Source organism: Mustela nivalis (genome assembly GCF_964662115.1).
Source record: "Mustela nivalis genome assembly, chromosome: 19".
NCBI classification, from domain to species: Eukaryota; Metazoa; Chordata; class Mammalia; order Carnivora; family Mustelidae; genus Mustela; species Mustela nivalis.
The window spans coordinates 3,454,523-3,474,462 of record NC_139038.1 but is presented as its reverse complement, the minus strand read 5'-3'; the positions used below and the strand labels follow the sequence as shown (position 1 = coordinate 3,474,462).

Here is a 19,940-nt window from a genome sequence, read left to right as displayed (position 1 = left end):
CCTCTCAAAAAAAAAAAAAAAAAAAAAAAAAAAAAAAAAGTTCAGTTGCTCTTACATTGTTGCAGAGGAGGGTTAAGACACTGATGGAATTTTTGACTATATTAAGTCTAGAATTCATGTTATCATGCTAGGGGAACATGTGAAAGCGTTAAAACTTCATTAGGTAGCTCCCTCCTCTCGAGCTTCTGCCCAGGACGTCCACGCGGGAGGGAGGCCGAGATGGCAGATGAGATCACCAAGGCTCTGGCCGCGCGGCCTGGTGGCGACACAATCTTCGGGAAGATCATTCGCACGGAAATCCCAGCCAAAATCATTTTTGAGGATGACCAGTGTCTTGCTTTCCATGACATTTCCCCTCAAGCACCAACTCATTTTCTGGTGATACCCAAGAAACATATATCCCAGATTTCTGTAGCAGAAGATGATGATGAAAGTCTTCTTGGACATTTAATGATTGTTGGCAAGAAATGTGCTGCTGATTGGGGCCTGAAGAAGGGTTATCGAGTGGTGGTGAATGAAGGTTCAGATGGGGCACAGTCTGTCTATCATTTTCATCTCCATGTCCTTGGAGGTCGGCAGATGAATTGGCCTCCTGGTTAAGCTTGTTTAGGGTTGATTTTCCCTCCTCTAGGCAGTGGTCAATATTTCCCAGTTCTGTAGGTTAAATGATATACTTTCTTTTGCCTCTGTATGGAGAGATTGAGGAAATAATTTTTAAAAGCCATACATAATAAAAGACAGTGTTGCATGGTTTTAAAAAAAAAAAAAACCAAACCTTTATTAGGTAAAAAAAATGGAGCAAAAATTTTAATCAAAAGAAGGCAAGGGATGCCTGGGTGGTGCATTTGGTTAAGCCACTGCCTTCGGCTCAGGTCATGATCCCAGGGTCAGGGGATCGAGTCCCACATCGGGCTCCTTGCTCAGTGGGGAACCTGCTCTCTCTCTGCCTCTCTGCCTGCTTGTGCATTCTCTCTCTCTCTCTGACAAATAAATAAATAATTTTTTTTTAAAAAAAAAGGCAAGAAAAAAGGGGGGCAGAACATAGGAAAAAATAGGTAAAAAGAAAATACAGTCTAAGAGGGTGGAAATGAAACCAAGTATGTGTCACTATACATAATGAATGGACCAGACTTTCTGACTAAGAAGTGCGCATCGGATTACACAGAATAACTGAGCGCAGCTGTATGCTATATACGAGAGACACATCCAAAAGTTAAGATAGAAAAGAATGGAAATAATTCACGCTAAGGAAGAGAGACTGGTAGAGTGACAATGTCACCCAGGCAGATTTCAGAGCAAATAATAACTAGGGACAAAAAGTGACCACTGTTCTAGTGGTAGAATAAATGATATACCATGAACATTGAACAATTTGAAACTTATTTGCACACAATAAATGAGCCTCAACATAAAGTAACATAACAAGTGAGGATTAGCAGAAATTGCAAAGTATCATTGTCATAAAAGATTTTAAAGCAGCTCTTCCATTACCAAGCAGACAAAAAAATAAAAAAATAAAAGGACAGGGGTAACAGTTTTGAACGTGAGAGGTTGGCAAGCTCCTATAAAGGGCTAGATAGTAAATATTTTCAGCATCGTGAGGCCATACGGTCTCTGTCTCAACTGCTTAACCCTGGCTTTGTGGAGTGCAAGCGGCCACAATATGTACGCAGATGGCCGGGGCTGGATTTGTTACCATCCCCCACTGGCCAGTGTTGGTCATCCCTGATCTATTGGACATCTGTTAGAGCACCTTCCAGCCAACTATTGGAAAGTGTGTATCATTCTCAAATATGCCCTGGACGTGTGCAAAAATTAGCCTCCTGCTTGATCAGAAAATAAGACTCCGCATATTACAGAACGTCAGATTCATAGAGCATAGTCTCTGATTACAAAACAGGTTTTATTTTATTCAATAACAAATAACATAGAGAAGAGTTTCTTAAAGAAGATGCCCAAAAATGACTGAAACCATTAAAGACTGATGCACAGAATCTCTTAATTGTCATAAATAATTAAGAGTGAAAAGTGAAAAACAAGCCCGCGCAGGGAGATTATAGAATACATAAAGCCGCCAAATGATTACTATCTGGACTGTATCAAGGGTGCCAGAAACAGTCTGTTCAAGATGAAACTCCCCAGTCAAACATGGGCAAGAGAAGTACATAGGCTTCTCAGAAGAGGAGCTAGGAATGCAGAAAGATGCCCCATCTCTGTAGCGGTGAGGAAACATGGTAAGACCACAGCAACTGGTCCTACAGAACATCAGTCTGACAACATGCAGGCTTGTGGACGAGGGGGAGCCGAGGGAGCTCTAACATGGGACTGTGGAAGTGGGAAGTGCTCTCTGCCCCTTGGGAGACAGTTTGGACTTAACCAGCACCATTGGCCTGGTCATGCATGTCTCTGCCACCAGGCTGTGTGGCATTGCTGTGATTCCTTTTACTGGTCCCCCGAACCTTAAACATGCCTTTCTGTGGGCCGCCTCTGCAGCTGCCTCCAGAGTGCTACATGCCTCCAGTTTTCCTCCAGTGTGCATGTAAATGGCATTTTCTACATATGCTGTGGTGTCAGAAGAGTCGGAAGCACTCTCCTAGAGACTCTGTTCCATGGATTACCAGGAGACACGTACAGGAGTGTTGGGAGCAGCATTTTGTAATAGCTTAAAGCTTGAAATAACCCACAAACCCATAAATGGGGGAATGGATAGATGGTGGTGTCTTCATGCAACGAACAGCGTAGAGCTGTGAGGTCAAATGAGTCGTAGCTTCATGCCAGCGTAGAGCTAGCTCGTAACCTGGAGTAAACAAGACAATTGCAGAAAAATAGTGGGGTACAAAGTAGAGCAGTATAACTTAGGGATGCAAAACTGCATGATCCAACTGTAAAAGGGAACGTTAATCACAGAATCCGGGGTAGTGCTTCCCTTTGGTGAGATGAGAGGTGGGGAGAGACAGGGAGGTGTAGTTTCAAGAACACAGTGAGCCTAGAAATGTTCTGCCTTTTTCAGGTTAGGTGGTGGATGAAGCAGTGTTCGTTTTATTGTTGGTCTAAGTTATAAATGCTCTCAGACGTGTGACTATTCTGTGATCAAAACCCCAGTACCACAGTGGTCTCTTAGAAGTGTCAGGAGCTGCATTAGGTAACGAGCTGAGCCCGAGACAGGTTTCTTTTCTTTCTATCGGCAGCGGTAGTCGGGGTCATCACAGCTGCTGCTATGTTCAGCCCCACCCTTCTAGATCATGCCTGCAGTCCAGAAGGTCCCCTCCAGCGCAGGATGATCCCAAGGCCACTGCCATCACATCAGCATTTGAAGCAGGAAGAGGGGGCCGGGCAAGATGTCTTTGCCAACCGTATCATCCTCCTGTGGAACTTTCCTAGAAGTCCCAGTGGGAACATGCCGTCCTCGCTCACTGACCGGACCTTTGTCACGTGGCCCTGACGATCTGCAGGGAAGACTGGGAAAGGTAGTTTTTGTGAGCTGGGCGTGTTACCTCGTCATTGCTCACCGTGCTGCTGTTAGGGAGGAGGAGAGAATGGGTCCTGCCCAGCACTGATGGCCGTCTCCCACACAGCACTCAGATACGTAGACGTTCAAACACTTCCAAGTAACTCAGGAATCAAGGAAGACTTCAGTGTGGATCAGAACTTGGGGGAGGCAGCTGATGTGGGATTTGAAAGGAGAGGGATAGCTTCTTTTTTTAAGATTTTATTTTATTAAGATTTTATTTATTTGACAGAGATCACAAGTAGGCAGAGAGGCAGGCAGAGAGAGGGGGGAAAGCAGTCTCCCTGCTGAGCAGAGAGCCTAATGCGGGGCTCGATCCCAGGACCCTGGGATCATGACCCGAGCCAAAGGCAGAGGCTTTAACCCACTGAGCCACCCAGATGCCCCCAAGATTGTATTTATTTTAGAGACCTAGCACAAGTAGGGGGAGGGGCAGAGAGTCTCTCAAGCAGACTCTGTGCTGAGCGTGGAGCCGGACACGGGGCTCAGTCTCATGACCCTGAGATCATGACCTGAGCTGAAACCAAGAGTCAGACGCTCAACTGACTGAGCCACACAGGTGCCCCCAAGGAGGGCCATTGCTTTACATGCTTATACTGAATGAAGCCCGGACACTGATGAGCTCCCTGCCTACTGCGTCAGGTACAAATACATGTCTAATAGCCTCCGTGAGAGAAGCAAGTAGACAGTACAGAGCAGAAAGCAAACAGAAAACGCACAGGGGAGAGGATCAATAAAATGAAAAGTAGGTTCTTTGGAAAGACTGGTGGTGCAAGCTGGAAGTAGTGCGTGAGCAAAGCCTGAACTCCTGGACAGTCTCCCTGGCGGAGAGAGTGAGGGAGAGAGTGTGAGCAGTTCGGACGCACGCCCAGACCCAGCCCGCCGTGCGGACCCCAGACCCTGCGTCTGAACAGGCCAGTTCTTCCTCACGCTGAGGACAAGATAATTCCAATACTGCTCCCCCGAGAGCTCCAGAGGACAGAAGGAGAAGCAGCAGTTTACGAAGCCCGAGCCAGAGAATGTAAGGGTGGGAAAGCGGGGAGGGTCTCTCTAGTGGGCCCTCCAGCATGGCGAGCCCGGGGCTTTGGTTTCTTGCTGCACCCCTGCTCTTGCTGCCTGGAACCAACCGACGCTTTCAGGACCAGAGTAGCTTCAGAAACCCCCACCTCTGGGTTCTTTTTGGTCAGAGGTTGGCTGAACAGTTTCTTTCTCAGTTGTGTGTGCCCCGCGCGGCCAGTGTCTGTCGTCTTCAGTAGCAATGCTGTCCTTGTCCACAGTCAGCTGACTGGTCCTGATTAGATTGTTGTATTTTAGGGAACAAACACCTCTCTTGGGGCGCCTGGGTGGCTCAGTGGGTTAAAGCCTCTGCCTTCTGCTCCGGTCATGATCCCTGGTTATTGGGATCAAGCCCCACATCGGGCTCCCCTCCCCTGCTCCGCCGCCTGCTTCTCTCCCTACATGGGATCCCTATCTGTCAAGTAGATAAATAAAATCTTTTTTAAAAACCACGTCTCTTAATGCTAACAAATTCACTCATGTATAATTTTCCATAAATCTGCTCACATGATAGAAACTTTTTTGTGCCACGGAATTCTGCCATCTCACATCAGTGCCTCCGCCGTTGTGATGCTTCCTGATTTCCCTGGTAATAACGTGGTATGGGCCTGTGTTCATTTTCTCTTGCCATAGGATAGCGTTCTGTAAGCACGGCACCCAGGCCTCAGCTCCTGGGTTGGAAGTCTGTTGTGGTGTGGCTGGGATCTCCAGGCACCGCAAGGTCAAATCCAAGACGTCACCCAGGCTAAGCTCGTGTCAGGAGGCTCAGCCTTCCTGTTGGCAGAATTTGTTTCCTCGCGGTCAGAGGACTGAGGTTCCCACTTCCCTGCTGGCCCCCATCTCCTTTCCACATGGCCCCCCACCCCTGCAGGTCAACAGTGTTGGACCAGCCCTCCCTGGTTCTTCGAATCTTTGCCTTCCTCTTGGCTTTTACCCCCACCCCCAGATAATCTCCCTTTAGATGAACCCAGAGTGAACTGATCAGTCCCATCTGCAAAAACCTCTTTTGCCCTAAAGCAGACCATCGCTCAGGGCGTGACGGTTTCCACATGGACGGGTTCCTCCGTGTTCAGGGGAGGTGACGCTACAAGGGCAAGGGTCGTGGGGGGTCATCTTCGGTCTGGCTACCCGAGATCCACTTCTATAACCGTAGCAATGGCAGAACGTTCCCACCCCTCCGGGCCCCACAGCCTCATGCCGTCATGTGTCCGTTCAAGTGCAAATGCTTGTCGGGTACATCGTGGGAGTCGGGCGCGGAGCAGGGGCCCAAGTCCATCCAGTAAGCACAGCCCCCAGGTGTAGGGCGCCAGCCTCCCCACCTGCCGGCCTGTGGGACCGGAGGCCCCCGGCAGGCCGTGGCTGGCCAGGTGCAGGACAAGGATCCCGGTGCTCCGGGTTAGAAAGAGGCCGTGGACGGCGAGGTGGAGTCGCTGGCGGTGTTTGAAATCCAGCCAGGCAAACCGCAGCTGGAGTCTGTGGTTGCATTTCAAGGCCTGGAACGACTCCGCCTGCCGTCCGCTGGGCTCTGAGCCAGCCTCGCATTTTCCTGAAAGTTGGGACTCCTCCGCAGCCCAGCGAGTGACTCCCTCTGGCCACAGCTAAGGCGGGGTCTCCTTACCCGCCTAGCTCACTCTGCCTTTGTCTGAGCTGCTTGTGCTTGGGCACCTGGAGGCCCAGCCCGGCCGGGACCCCAGGGGCCTTCACCTGTCACATAGACCCCCGCCACAGACCACGCTCCTGACATGGCCCTTCTCCGCTTCCAGCTTCTGCTGAGATGTGCAGGTGCTCGCGAGCTGCTGCAGCGCCCCTGGGTGGGTGGGGAGAACGGCTGAGGGGCACCCCGAGTTGGTCTCTCCACAGGGGCTCTGTGTGGCCCAGCGCTCAGACCTTCAGGCCCTTCCGAGGCGCCGAAAGAGGCTTGAGCGGGACAGTGAGCCTCGTCTCTGTGCCACACTCCCCCGAGGCGGGGTCTCCTCCTCCGTCTGCGGGGAGGCTGAGCATTTGCTGTCCTGCAGCGGGGCTCCCTGTGGACCCTGAGCTCTTTGCTTCTCTCCTCTCGGCCTCTCGAGGCGGGGAGCCAGCGGAAAGCAGGTGGCTTCTGCTGAGTGATCCGATCGGGCCCTTCGGTTACAGGTCGTGCTTCCGCACGACCAGTCCCCCTTCCAGGCTGCTGGGGGCACATCCCCCGTGTCCTCGTGAGCCTCTGCTGCCGCCCGCTCCGAGTCCGGATGCCTGGGACACGCCGCTCCCAGCCGTTTGTGCTTCCTCGGAGGCACTTTGGGGAAGTGCTCACTCTCTTACAAGCCCTTACAGCAGCGTCTTTCCCGCCCGCCTTCCTCTGACTAGCCTGCTGAAGGCCGTCGGGGCTCTTTCTGCCGTGCTCCCCGGATTCTTCCGGCTTCCACCCTCTGCCCGACTCTGGAGTACCTTCCCTGTTGTACGTGTCGGTCACAGCAGTGCCTCACTTCGCAGCACACAAGTCCACTGTCATCTGTGCAACAAACAGCTGCGCATCTAATGCCTTCTAGTGTCTCACGGTGTCACGGGTCGGGAGGCTGGCGCCGGGTAGCAGGATCCTCGCTCACTTGGTGGCTCCAGGCTCTCAAGCCATGGGCTACTGGCAGCATGGCGTTCCTTGGGGTTGCAGGACTGAGGTCCCCATCTGACCTCTGCCTTGCCTTCTGCTAGCTGTTAACCAGGGACCCCTCCTAGCCCCACAGTGGAGCACCCGCTTGTTCAAACCCTTCTCAGAGGTCAGGTCTCTGTTTTCTGTGACTGGCTGGAGAAAACTCCTTGCTTTGAAGGCACTCACATTAGGTCGGGCCCGCTGGATTGTCCTTGTATCTTAAGATCAACCTGGTCGGGGCCTCACTCAGATCTACAGAATCTCTTGGCCCTCGAACACAACGATGGGAGTAATCCCAGGAGGTGGAGGTGATGGGCGTCGTCTTAGAGTCTGGCCTCCCTCAGTGGTCTTCTGTAGTTTCTCTGCGCTTGGGCAGTCTGGTGCAGATCCTACTGAAGCAGGCACACGCACGGGCTTTGGGTCAAAGTCTGTTGTTTTTAGGAATGGGATCGCATACTTGATTTTCCTGCCAAACTCCTTCTACGTCTTTTTTTTTGGAAGATTTTATTTATTTGTCAGAGATGGAGAACCCCCCCCCCCCATTACAGTTCCCATTCATTCACTTCAGGATTTAAAGAATATTCCATGGTGTGGATGGAGTGCTGTGTATGTTTTGGGATCATTAAGAACAATTTCACAATACAGGACTGTGCATGACTTACCACTAAAATAGATAATAATATGTATTACTTACCACTAAAATGAAAAGGACTTTTAGTTAAACCGGACACAATGCTTCACTATTACTTAGGATTCTTAGTTTCGTACTGCCCTAAAGAGCTCTAGTAAACCTAAAGATTTATTTAAATGTGGATTTTTTCTTTTTTTTAATATTTTATTTATTTATTTGACAGAGATCACAAGTAGGCAGAGAGGCAGGCAGAGAGAAAGGAGGAAGCAGGTTCCCTGCTGAGCAGAGAGCCCGATGCAGGGCTCAATCCCAGGACCCTGGGATCATGACGTGAGCCAAAGGCAGTGGCTTAACCCACTGAGCCACCCAGGTGCCCCATTAAATGTGGATTTTCATCAGTATTTGTTTTGCGAATACATGAAAAGATAAAGGCGAGTGAAATAAGTCCAGTGTCTGATTCTTCTTTTCAAGCCCGGGCCATGGATGTGCCCCTGTGCACACAGTGGCCTCTTCTCTGCCCTCGGGAGCACAGAGAGGGCCCCTCTGTGATCTCTGCGGCCTTCTTCCCAGCAGTTGGCATGAAATTCTGTGAGTTTTGTATTGTGACAGCCCGCACTCATGCTCCTTCTTCAAATAATCCGTAACTGACTGAAATATTGTAGGATCTCCTCCGACCCCCGGCCTCGCGGGGAGTGACAACCAAGTTATGGCCAGGCTGACCAGCCGTGTGCATACAGGACACCTTACCACTTTCAAAGATGCAAATAATGGCAAGAATTTGAAATGTAAAGAAAAGTGTATCTAGGAATGGATGACATGTTGACCCTGAGTGTGTACATTCATTCATTCGTTTAGTAGATTGAAGAGGATATATGGTTTTTTTTTTGTCTTTTTAAAGATTTTATTTATTTATTTGACATAGAGATCACAAATAGGCAGAGAGACAGACAGAGAGAGATGAGGAGAAGCAGGCTCCCTGCTGAGCAGAGACCCCCTATGCGGGACTCGATCCCAGGCCCCTGGGATCATGACCTGAGCCGAAGGCAGAGGCTTAACCCACTGAGCCACCCAGGCGCCCCGAAGAGGATATATGTTTAAAAACATTTACTTATTGGGATGCCTGGTGGCTCGGTTGGTTAAGTATACAACTCTTTCTTTCTTTCTTTTTAAGATTTTATTTATTTACTTGAGAGATATAGAGAACAGAGGGAGAGTAAGAGAGAAAAGCAGGCTCCCCGCTGAGCAGGGAGCCCAGTGCAGGGCTTGATCCCAGGACGCGAAGGCAGATGCTGAACCGACTGAGCCACCCAGACCCCCCCAAAGCATACAACTCTTGATCTCAGCTGGGGTCTGATCTTGGCTTGGGTCTTGATCACAGGGTCATGAGTTCAAGCCCCACATTGTGCTCTGTGCTGGGTATGGAGCTTACTTGAAAAAAAAATTATTTTCACCAAAGTTACATAGGTGCACAGTTAAGGCAGTCATCATTAAAAACAAAACCATAGGGGCGCCTGGGTAGCTCAGTGGGTTGAGCCTCTGCCTTCGGCTCAGGTCATAATCTCAGGGTCCTGGGATCAAGTCTCTGCTGAGCAGAGAGCCTGCTTCCTCCTCTCTCTCTCCACCTGCCTCTCTGCCTACTTCTGATCTCTCTCTGTCAAATAAATTAAAAATAAAAAAATTATTTAAAAAAATAGAAAAATTAAAACAAAACCACAAAGACCACACGTGGATTTCCCTGCCCCAGCCTGCCCTTCTTCCCAATTTTGCGCTCCTCCAAGGAAATCATTCTCATCGGTGAACTATTTCTTTCTAGTCATTTAATTCCATTAATTCCACAGCTTAAAATAACAAGCTTATCCTACTACTACTTGATTTTTTTTTTAAATTTTGGGCACATGTAGTGACTTTCTACTGTGAAGGCTGGAATGGCTCTTGTTCAAACATCCAGCTGCCGTGCGCACTCCCGTGCAGTCAGTCCGAGCGGTGGTTGGATTAGGAACCAGGGTGCACTTTTCCTTCCTGCCCAACCTTTAGTTTCTTTTGAAATTAATTATTGTCATTATTGTTTGTTTTTTTCTTGGTATTTCTCGCTAATGCAGTATTCCCTAGCTCTCTGCCCATTACCTTATTTCAAGATGTTCAGGTATCTGGGGACGCCGGAGTGGGTCCGTTAGTTAAGCATTTGTCTTCAGCTCAGGTCATGATCCCAGGGTCCTGGGATCGAGTCCCACATTTGGCTCTCTGCTCAGTGGCAAGTCTGTTTCTCCCTCTGTCCCTCCCCTGCCTTTGTCTATACAAAGATATATACACATCTTTTTAAAAATAAAGAATCTATATATTAAAGAAAAAGATGAAAAGATGCTCGGACATATGGCATATTTGATCGGCTCCAGGGTTTTGGAGTCTCCTGCCTTATTTCAGTCTGGGCTGGCTGTCCCTGAAGCCTGTAGCCATGGTTCGCATGCCTCTTCCTGGGGAGGGACCCCCTGTTTCTTCTGGTTCTCCCTTCCTTGTTCTAGGTTATACGCCTCTCTCTTGGTGGGGTGTCTCCCCGGTGGCTTCCTGAGAAAGTGCGCATGGGAATTAAAATTGCTTAAGACCCTGTATGTCTCAAAAGATCATTATCTTGCTTAATGCTCAATATTTATCTGGATGTAGAGTTGAAAACAACGTTCTTCCTGGATCTTCCTAGAACTTTGACGGTGTTGGCCCATTTCTGGTAACTTCCAGTGCCCCTCTGAAAAGCTGCTAGATACTGTGCTTCCTCACCCCTCATGCTCAGTGGCTTTCTTCTCCTGGAAGCACATAATTTCTTTATGTGCCCCAGCCTTGCCCTGAACGGTGACCTGTGCGCCTTGGGAGGGTGTATTTGGACTCTGGGGTTAGTCTTACCTTTTCATTTAAAAAATTATGGTTGCATATCTTGACCCTTCATGCATTTTTATTATTTTTTAAATTTTAAATTTTTATTTATTTGTCAGAGAGAGAGAGAGAGCACACAAGCAGGCAGAGCAGCAGGCAGAGGCAGAGAGAGAGGCAGTCTCTCTGCCTGATGCGTGACTTGATCCCAGCACCCTGGGATCATGACCTGAGCCAAAGGCAGCCACTTAGCCGACTGAGCCACCCAGGCGTCCCCCTTCATGCGTTTTTAGTCTCTCTTATGTGTTGGACTTTGGATGGGCCATTTTAGTCTAAAAACTCATGATCTTCAGTTCTGAAAAGCTATGTTACTGCCTTGATGATTTCTTTTGGCTCTTCTGTTATTCAAGTCCTGGATCTGTTTTTCTGATTTTTGGTCTCCTAGTTTCTCATCTTTGTCTTTTTGCTCCACTTTCAAAGCAGCAGCCTCCACCGTCTCTTCCAGCCCGCGGTGAGCGCTGAGCAAGGGGAGCTCATTCCAGGGCAGCAGTGGGGGGCGGTGGAGATGCAGAATTGCGGGGTGGGGGGGGGCTGCGCTTCTCTGGGGGCAGGCTTCCTTAAGAGCAACGGGACTGCTCTGCTTTGCTAGGAGGAACTGCTTCTGCCTCTGGACTCAGGGGACGCCCACTGGCTGTGGCTGGAGCCGAAAGTGGCCCGGGGTCAGCCGCGTCTGTGTGTGCTAGCTGTCACGTGTCGCTCGGTCCTTCCTGAGAGAAGACTTAGCGCCATCTCGTCATCTTGGGGGAACCAGACGGGGCCTTGGGTTCAGCTAAATAACATTCTTGCTTCTGCCACACCGCTGTGTTTTTTTTGCCACGGTTCTGGAAGGCTCTTCACAGTCTGTCTGTCTGTCACTGATTGATAAATAGCTTGAGCATTTTATCTACTCGGTTACCCATGATCTTAATTGAGTTATTAGTTCCTTCTAAAGAGGGGATGTTACTTCCTCATGAGGCTCGAATTAATGGGAGAGGGTCCAGGTTTTACCACGGAAATAATGCTCATCAGTGCTTTAAAATGCAGTGTCTCGGAGGCGGGGAGGGGGTACCTGGGTGACGAGCATGAAGGAAGGCACGGGATGGAAGGGGCGCTGGGTGTTCCGTGCAACTGACGAATCCCTGACCTCTACCTCTGAAACTAATGCTATACTGTATGGTAATTAACTGTATTTAAGTAAAATAGAATAAAAATTTTTAAAAATGCAGTTTCTCTGCTTAAAAAATGACATTCCTATTGTCGAAAATTTGGAAAATAGGGAAAGTATAAAGAAGAGACTAAAAATCACCAAAATGTCCCCGCCTATTGTTCCAGGCTCAGTGTCGTATTTACTTTCTTACACAACTAAATATACATAGTTATATCCCTTTTTTTTTAAATGGGCATTTCATTATATATTTTGTGTTCTTTATATGCCCTTTTTATAAACTTTTATTTATTTGCTCATATTGGGAACATAATTTTTTTAAAGATTTGATCTGATCTCTGACAGAGATCATAAGTAGGCAGAGAAGCAGGCAGAGAGAGGGGGAAGCAGGCTCCCTGCTGAGCAAAGAGCCCAATGCAGGGCTCGATCCCAGGACCCTGAGATCATGACCTGAGCTGAAGGCAGAGGCTTTAAACCACTGAGCCACCCAGGCACCCCAGGGAACATAATTTTTTTTTTTAAGATTTTATTTATTTGACAGACAGAGATCACAGGTAGGCAGAGAGGCAGGCAGAGAGAGAGGAGGAAGCAGGCTCCCCACTGAGCAGAGAGCCCGATGCGGGGCTCGATCCCAGGACCTGAGATCATGACCTGAGCCGAAAGCAGAGGCTTAACCCACTGAGCCACTCAGGCGCCCCAGGGGAACATAATTTTTAATGCCGGTGAGTGATACCTGCCATATCTCTATTGGAGTTAAGAATAGTTCCCATTTTTGTTCATAAATAAGCTTATATAAGCATCCTTGTACATAAATGTTTGATTCCTTTCTGATTATTTCTGAAGGACAGCAGCCTAAAAGTAGAATTGCTTTGTGGAAGGAAGGAGGCGTCTCTAGATACTGCTTTGTCTCTCTCTGATAGTGGTAGAGCTAACATATCTTGAGAGCTATTTTTATTTTTTATTTTTAAAAAGACTTTATTTAGTTATTTGACAGAGACACAGCAAGAGAGCGAGCACCAGCAGGGTGAAGGAAGGGCAGAGGAAGAAGCAGGCTCCCTGCTAGGCGGGGATCCCGATGTGGGGCTCGATCCCAGGACCCTGGGATCATGACCTGAGCCGAAGGCAGACGCTTAACCACTGAGACACCGAGGCACCCCTTGAGAGCTACTTTTAAAGCTGGGGGTGGGTCAGGGCCACTTTCCGTCCCCACCAGCAGTTTCTGAGAATGTGCATCTCCGTATCCTCAGCATCGCGTGATTCCGTCACTTAAAATTGTCTGCTGGTTTGACAGGGGAGCACGGTTTCTCGGGGCAGCAGTTTGTGTTCCCAGAGGATTTGCGAGGTCGACCGCTTTTATGATGTTTATCAAGTGTTTATATTTCTCATTCCATACCGGTGTGCTTGGATTTGAGATACTGCAAGCGCATGAGAGCAGACACAGATTAGTATGCTGAACTATTAGTGTCCGTCTGACCCCGCTGAAGGGATAGGGCTGCTACAGAGATCCGGGGGGCGGGGGGCGCGTTGTTCCTGTGGAAGTTTTCCTGGATTCTCCCAGGGTACATGGAGAGAAAGGGAGCTCAGGACATCTGCATTTTCCCCGGGAATCGAGTCCCTGGGTCACCGGCAGGAAGCAAGCATTTGGCAGCTCCTTGGGGGGAGAGCTGGCAGTGCGCGATGGCGGTGGAGCCGGGGGCAGCGGAGGCCGCAGGGCTGGCAGTGGACGGTGGGCGCCCACTGCGGACAGCCTGCGTGTGCCCAGGAGGGAGCGGACATGACTCAGCCCCTCCTGGTGGCAGCCCGTTTTCAGAACCGCTGGGGTAGACTAGGCTGGTGTAGACGGCTACTGTGAGTGGTCTCTGTGCCGTGTGCCTGGCTTCTGGGGTCCCCAGGGTCTCCTCCAGGGCCCCCCTGCCAGCCAGGTTGTGTCCTCTCTGCCCTGGAGAGGCCAGGGTGGGGTATGTGTGGCGGCAGTTGGGGAGGGGACCGTGTGCAGGTGAGGGCGGAGAGCACGGGGGGCTGGCCTCGGGGAAAGCGGTATGAGGCCAGCACTGCGCAGCCGAGCTGTGCCTGGAGGACAGGCGTGTCCCCGCATGTCCCGGTGCGTCCCTGCTGGCTTGGCTCCTGGGCGGGTCATGCTGTGCCGTCCCCATCAGGTCACTCTGACTCAGCCTTTGCCTTTCCCTCTCTCAAGTCCCTGTCCTGATTTCCTCCCGGCTGCCTTCCCGCTTTTCAGTGATAGCAGCCCTGTGGTTTTTGCCTACGCGGTAGTGTCGTTTCAGCTGTTTTGAGAGTGTGGGTCTTTGGGAAGAGGATTTGCGGAGACCCTTCCTCAGCTGTCCCAGGCGTCCCGAGCACTGTGCTGTGTCTGTGGAAAGGATCGCATGGCGTAGGCTCGTAGTCTCTGGATTTGGTGCCTTCCAGTGATTGATTGCTTTTTGTGTGTTAAATCCACCTTGCGTTCTGGCATAAATCCCGCTCGGTGGTGATGTACCCTCCTTTTTATCTCTTGCTGGATTTGGTTTGCCATTGTCTTGCTGGAGACTTTGATGTCTCTGGCCTTGCTTTTTTGTTTGTTTGTTTGTTTTGTTTTGTTTTGTTTTTTTCCTTAATATCCTATTCTGAAGACGTGCTCACATTGCTGCTTAGGGAAGCGGGTCCCTCGTTATCATTGCGGTACAGTACTGCGACGTGTGAGTGCGCACGGTTTGTGCGGCCATTCTCTTGCTGACACACACTCGGCTTGTTTCCAGGCTGGGCTCAGTCGGGTGGTGCTGCTGGGCCCGTGTTGTGATGACGCGTGCGCTTCTGTCAAGTCTGCACCTGGGAGGGGCACCTGGGGGGGCTCAGGTGGTCGGGTGACCGCCTTTGGCTTAGGTCATGATTCCGGGGTCCCAGAGTCGAGCCCCACATCAAGCTCCCTGCTCGGTGGGGCGTCTGCTTCTCACTCTGCCCCTCCTCCTTCTCGTGCTCTTTCAAATAAGTAAATAAAGTGTGCACCTGGCGCTGGAGTCGGGGCCGGGGGCAGTGGGCACGCGCACGTCCCGCGGCCAGAGATGCTGCTCAACCTTTTTCTCCTAAGTGTGCCTGCTTGTTCTCCCTCCCAACGACGGTGTGAGAGTTCCAGCTGTTCCGTTTTCTCTCTCACACTTGGTGCGGCCTGTCTTCTCCATTTTAGCTCTTCTCACAGTGGTACAGTGGTACTGCTTTGTGGTTTTAATTTGTAAATCTGATGATTAATGAGGCTAACCACATTTTCCTATGTTTAAAGACCATTCGGGACACTCTTACCTTGCAGTATCTGTTCAAAGTCTCATCTACTTATCTGTTGGGTTCTCTGCCTTTTTCGTATTGATTTTGGAGACGAGTCTTTTTCCAATGTGTGTCCTGAAAATGTCTCCTCTTACTCTGCACTTGGCCTCTGGATTCTTCTGAAGAGAAGTTCATAGTACAATGATTGTGTCAGAAAAGCAGAAACCACCCCGGATGGGGAGGGGAACTCAGGTCTCCGGTCCTGCCATAGCCCTTTATGAGACCCTCCAAGTCCCACTCAGTAATGGCTCAGGAGTTATTTCTCAAAGAAGAAGCCATGCTCCCAACCCCAGAGTGGCCGCAGATTCTCCCGGGGCTGTCGGATCCCTAGAGTCGGGGCAGCTTGCCTGCAGCCCAGACTCACTGCCCATCCTCCTCTTGCTCTGGTCTCCACTGAAACTTGGCCCCTGTGGGTTTAGTCGCTCACTGAGGTGTGCTCTTAAGGGCGGGAGTGGGTGTTCAGAGAGGGAGGCCTCCTCTTGTGGCTCCCACAGGAGGTTATTGTATGTTCTGGAAGCAAGGGAAGGCCGGTCTTTTTCAGATTCAGGAAGACAGTCTACTTCTCTTGGTAAGTAAGGCTCAGATTGAATCAGGGGTTCAAGCTTCTCTGCGTCATTGGAGCCCACCCTGCTTTCCCTCTTCCAAATGTTAGGGTCCCTCTTTTTCCCAGTCAGTGTCTTAACTTACACACGGGAAACTTGGTGAGGCTGTGAATTCAGTTTTCGCTGTTATTCCACAAACCACACAGTTAAACTTTATATCCGATTTTTAGTTTGGTTGACAAAAGAAGCATTCTTTTAGAGTTCCTCCGAACCTTTCTTGTTTCTCTGAGCAATGTGAGCGTCCTGTTGGAGAGCTGTACTTGTCAGGGTCTGTAACCTCACGGAGGACTGCATCCGTGGGCAGTCTTCCCTTTGTGAGCGACGCCTTCCCCCCCATGCAAGAAGTCTTCGTGTGCCCAACGTCATGAACATCTTGGCCTGTGTTTTATCCTGAGTGCTTTCTTGTTCTGCCTCCGTGTCTAGATCTGTAATCCATCAGGAGTTAATTTTTGTGAATGGTGTGAGGTAGGGGTCGTGATTCATGTTTTTTCTGTATGGAGATGCAGTTGGCTCAGTATCATTTATTGAGAAGACCATCCTTCCTGTGGATGTGAGGTTCTGTTCCAGGACTCTCATTTCTGTCCCATATATGTCCCATTCTGTCCCATATACCGGTGCCCCATTCTCTCAGTTCTCGTAGCTTAAAACAGGTTCTTATCTGGTAGTATGAGTGTTCAGTGTTGTTGTTGGTCTTCAAGGCTACCTCACCCTTTGCATTGCCATATGCATTTTACCAGTTTGCATATACACACACATACATGCACAAACTCGCTCATGCACATGTCCCTGTGCACACGCACACACACACACACACACACACACACACACACACCCCTGCCGAGACCCTGTCTGCACTGCATTGGGCTTACACACCAATTTGGAGAGAATTGACCTCGTACACTCCATCAGCTTGGTATAAACCTTTCTATGTGTCAAGACTTCTCTTTCCGCCAGCAGTGCTGTGCAGTTTTCAGCGTCGTGGTCCTGCACCTTGTCTGATGGACTTACTCTGCAGTGGTTTTGTGTCATTACTTTTGCAGATCCTTTTCTCATTGTCTCTCCCGTGTGAAAACATGATGGGACGTGCACACCTGCCACATCTCCTCACCTCACTAATTCTAGTAATTTGTCCATAAGATCCTTCCACAGTTTCTGGAAACTCGATCACAGTGTTTGCAAAATACTTATAATTTTCTTTCTTTCTTTTCCATTCTTAGACCTTTCCTTTGTTTTCCCTGACTTAATTATACTGCCCGGGGACCTCCAATGTGATGTTGAACAGAAACGGTCAGCAGCATCCTCGTCTTCTCCCTGCTGGGGGAGGGGGCTCGGTACACATTTTGTTGAGAATTTTCTCTGCCAGTGGTCAGACTGGTCCTCAAAAGCTGTGCTAATGTATTTCCATCCACCTGCGGTATTAAACCTTTATGGGGTTTAATGTGAGAACGAAGTAGAATTAAATGCAGAATGCCCAGAAGAAGGCTGGCTATGTAGTAGGTAGGTGCTCCCCAAATTATCTGTAAGTTAGTTGTTCTTTTTTGTGTATTTTGAATACAAAACATTAACTTTAAGGATTGCTTGGTACCGAGAACTCCATCCCCTGCCTTTGCTAAGGTCAAAAGGACATCCTAATTCAAGAGGACTCTCTTGAGCCCCCTCTGCATTAGTTAAGAGTGTATCCCAACTGTTCTTAGGGATTATTTAAAATAGTTTAATTCCCCCAATTCTAGTAAAATTCCCTTACGCAGGACCGTTTTGTGGCCCTGTCCATTGCCAGTGGTAACCACATCTGTGAGACCTCCAGCCCCGGCCGGCGGCGGGCGCACACAACACTAAAGTTTCCAGATCATACATATTGTTTCAAACTCTTAGAGTCCCAGAGGGAAGAGCAAACAGGATTCCGAGGTAAAACCAGCAGGTTAAATTTATTGTCCTGAACTTAGTGACGTTCAGGAAAGAGCTGTGTTTTTCTTTCCAGCGCTGTTCTGGACCCAGCGTCGAGCCCATGACTGGAGCTCTGGTGACAGCTACCCACTGTTTTCAAAATTAATTTTGCCACCCCTGGTATGCACAGTCTTCTCCTCTCCACCAGCAGAGGGGACATCTGCTCCAGTCTGTTGGGGCGAGAAGAGGGGGATACATGTCAAAGAGCTGTGGTGCCCAGGTGTCACCCTCACCTCCTCCTTCCCTGCCCGGCTGGCTGCCTCCCCACCCCCCAGCATGTCCGAGCAGGGGACGAGGAACCAGGGAGCCCTGCCCTGCGGAGCCACACGCTGGGGGGGCTCCTCCCCGGGCGGGTGAGGGTCAAGCTAGAGCCGGTGGCCAGGGGAAAGCAAGTCCCAGATGTGACCATTCTCTCACGGTCTCAATCACGGTCACACCTGCAGGTTTGGAGCCCCTTCCCAGTTCCCGGGTCAGACGCCGACCACCCAGGAGAGGCTGGCGGCCCCATGCTTCCTGTTTGGGTTGTGCCTCCAGTTGCTTCAGAATCTCCTCGAGTTCAGTAATCCTCTCAAAATGTGGAAAGTAATCACTTTGCTTCTGGGTCTGGTGCCTGTGTGTATTAGCAAGTGTTAGGTGGCCTGCTGGGTCCTGTGTATGTGTCCTTGGTTGTGAACACGACAAGGTGGGTCCTGTGTGTGTTGTTGGTTGTGAACACAACTAGGTGGCTCCCCGTGTGTGTCCTTGGTTGTGAACATGACAAGGTTAGGTCCCTTGTGTGTTGGTTGTAAACATGACAAGGTGGGTCCTGTGTGTGTGTCCTTAGTTGTGAACATGACAAAGTGGGTCTTGTGTGTGTCTTCTTGGTTGTTAACATGACAAGATAGGTGGTGTGTGTGTGTCCTTGGTTTTAACATGACAAGGTCAGTCCTGTGTATGTCCTTGGTTGTGAACATGACAAGGTGGGTCCTATGTGTGTCTTTGGTTGTGAATATGACAGGGTGGGTCCCCTTGTGTGTGTCCTTGGTTGTGAACATGACATGGTGGGCCCTGTGTGTGTCCTTGGTTGTGAACATGACAAGGTGGGTCCTGTGTGTTTCGTTAGTTGTGAATATGACATAGTGCCATGTGTGTGTCCTTGGTTGTGAACATGACAAGGTGGGTCCCCGTGTGTGTATCCTTGGTTGTGAACACAAGACGGGTCCTGTGTGTGTCCTTGTTTGTGAATGGGACGAGGTGGGCCCCGTGTGTGCCCTGGGGCTGCACAAACCCTCCCCAGGTTCTGATTACCCAGACCCCTGCTCTCCCTCCTCTGCTGGGTGTTTCTGCTTTTCCACTGGCGCAGGTATGTCAGGGTGGGAGTGGGGAGCTCGTATCTGCCACCTTTCCGGGAGCTCACACACACTTGCCTGGAGAAAAGAATTAGAAATCCAAAACTCAAGTTAAATTGGTAGGTGGTCCAGTAAGTTTACCAAGGGCTCCGTGCATCTCTATAGACAGGGCTTTGGGGACAAAGGAGGGAGAGTGACCCTGCAGGAGTTCCTCTGCCTGTCTACCGTGTTCCAGAGCCTTCTGGGTGCTTTTACCAAGTACAGATTCCTGGGTGTCCCTCAGACCTACAGAATCAGGCCAGAACCTCTGGCCTCACTGAGCTCAGTCGCAGCGGAGCAGGAAACTGTGGGATCAGCACGTCCGGCCCACGTGGGGCGGGTGGCGGGTGTGATGGGAGAGTGGGCGTCCTCCGGCCTCCCAGGCCTTGGAGCGCATCTCCACCCGCTCCGCCCACAGGCCGGGGGAGGCACTCTTCCATAGGGCGAACCGCTTTCCCCCGAGACTCCCTGTGGCTTGGGAGCTGTGGACCCTGCCGCCCTCTTATTTCATTAGAACTCCTTCGCTGGAGAACAGTGCTTCCCGGTCCAGTCTCCCCCTTGTGAATGAAATCCCTGACCCGTGCGGGGAGGGAGTTGCAGAGACCCCACCATCAGGCCCCAGACACCCCCCGGTCCCCAGCCCTTGCTCTCTGCTCCTTAGCCGCATCACAGGCATCCTGGGCCCCAGGGGCTCAGCGCCCTGAAAATTGCTGCGCTGTGCAGGCCAGCGGCATGTGCCATGCTTTTGAAGGTTTCTGAGGGTGAATCTGGCCAGGATTCTGTCGGGCTGTGTGCCACCTGGCATCCCCCACCCAGAGCAGAGGACAACAA

At 50.3% G+C, this 19,940-nt stretch overlaps 1 protein-coding gene and 1 pseudogene across 5 annotated transcripts in view; both read left to right on the top strand.

Moving 5' to 3' along the window:
* Nucleotides 1-19,940, top strand: part of RADIL (Rap associating with DIL domain) — a 65,670-nt gene that overhangs the window by 19,194 nt on the left and 26,536 nt on the right. The window lies entirely within an intron of this gene.
* Nucleotides 186-680, top strand: LOC309854754 (adenosine 5'-monophosphoramidase HINT1 pseudogene; annotated as a pseudogene). Its single transcript has one exon. The product of its transcript is annotated as an adenosine 5'-monophosphoramidase HINT1 pseudogene (transcript).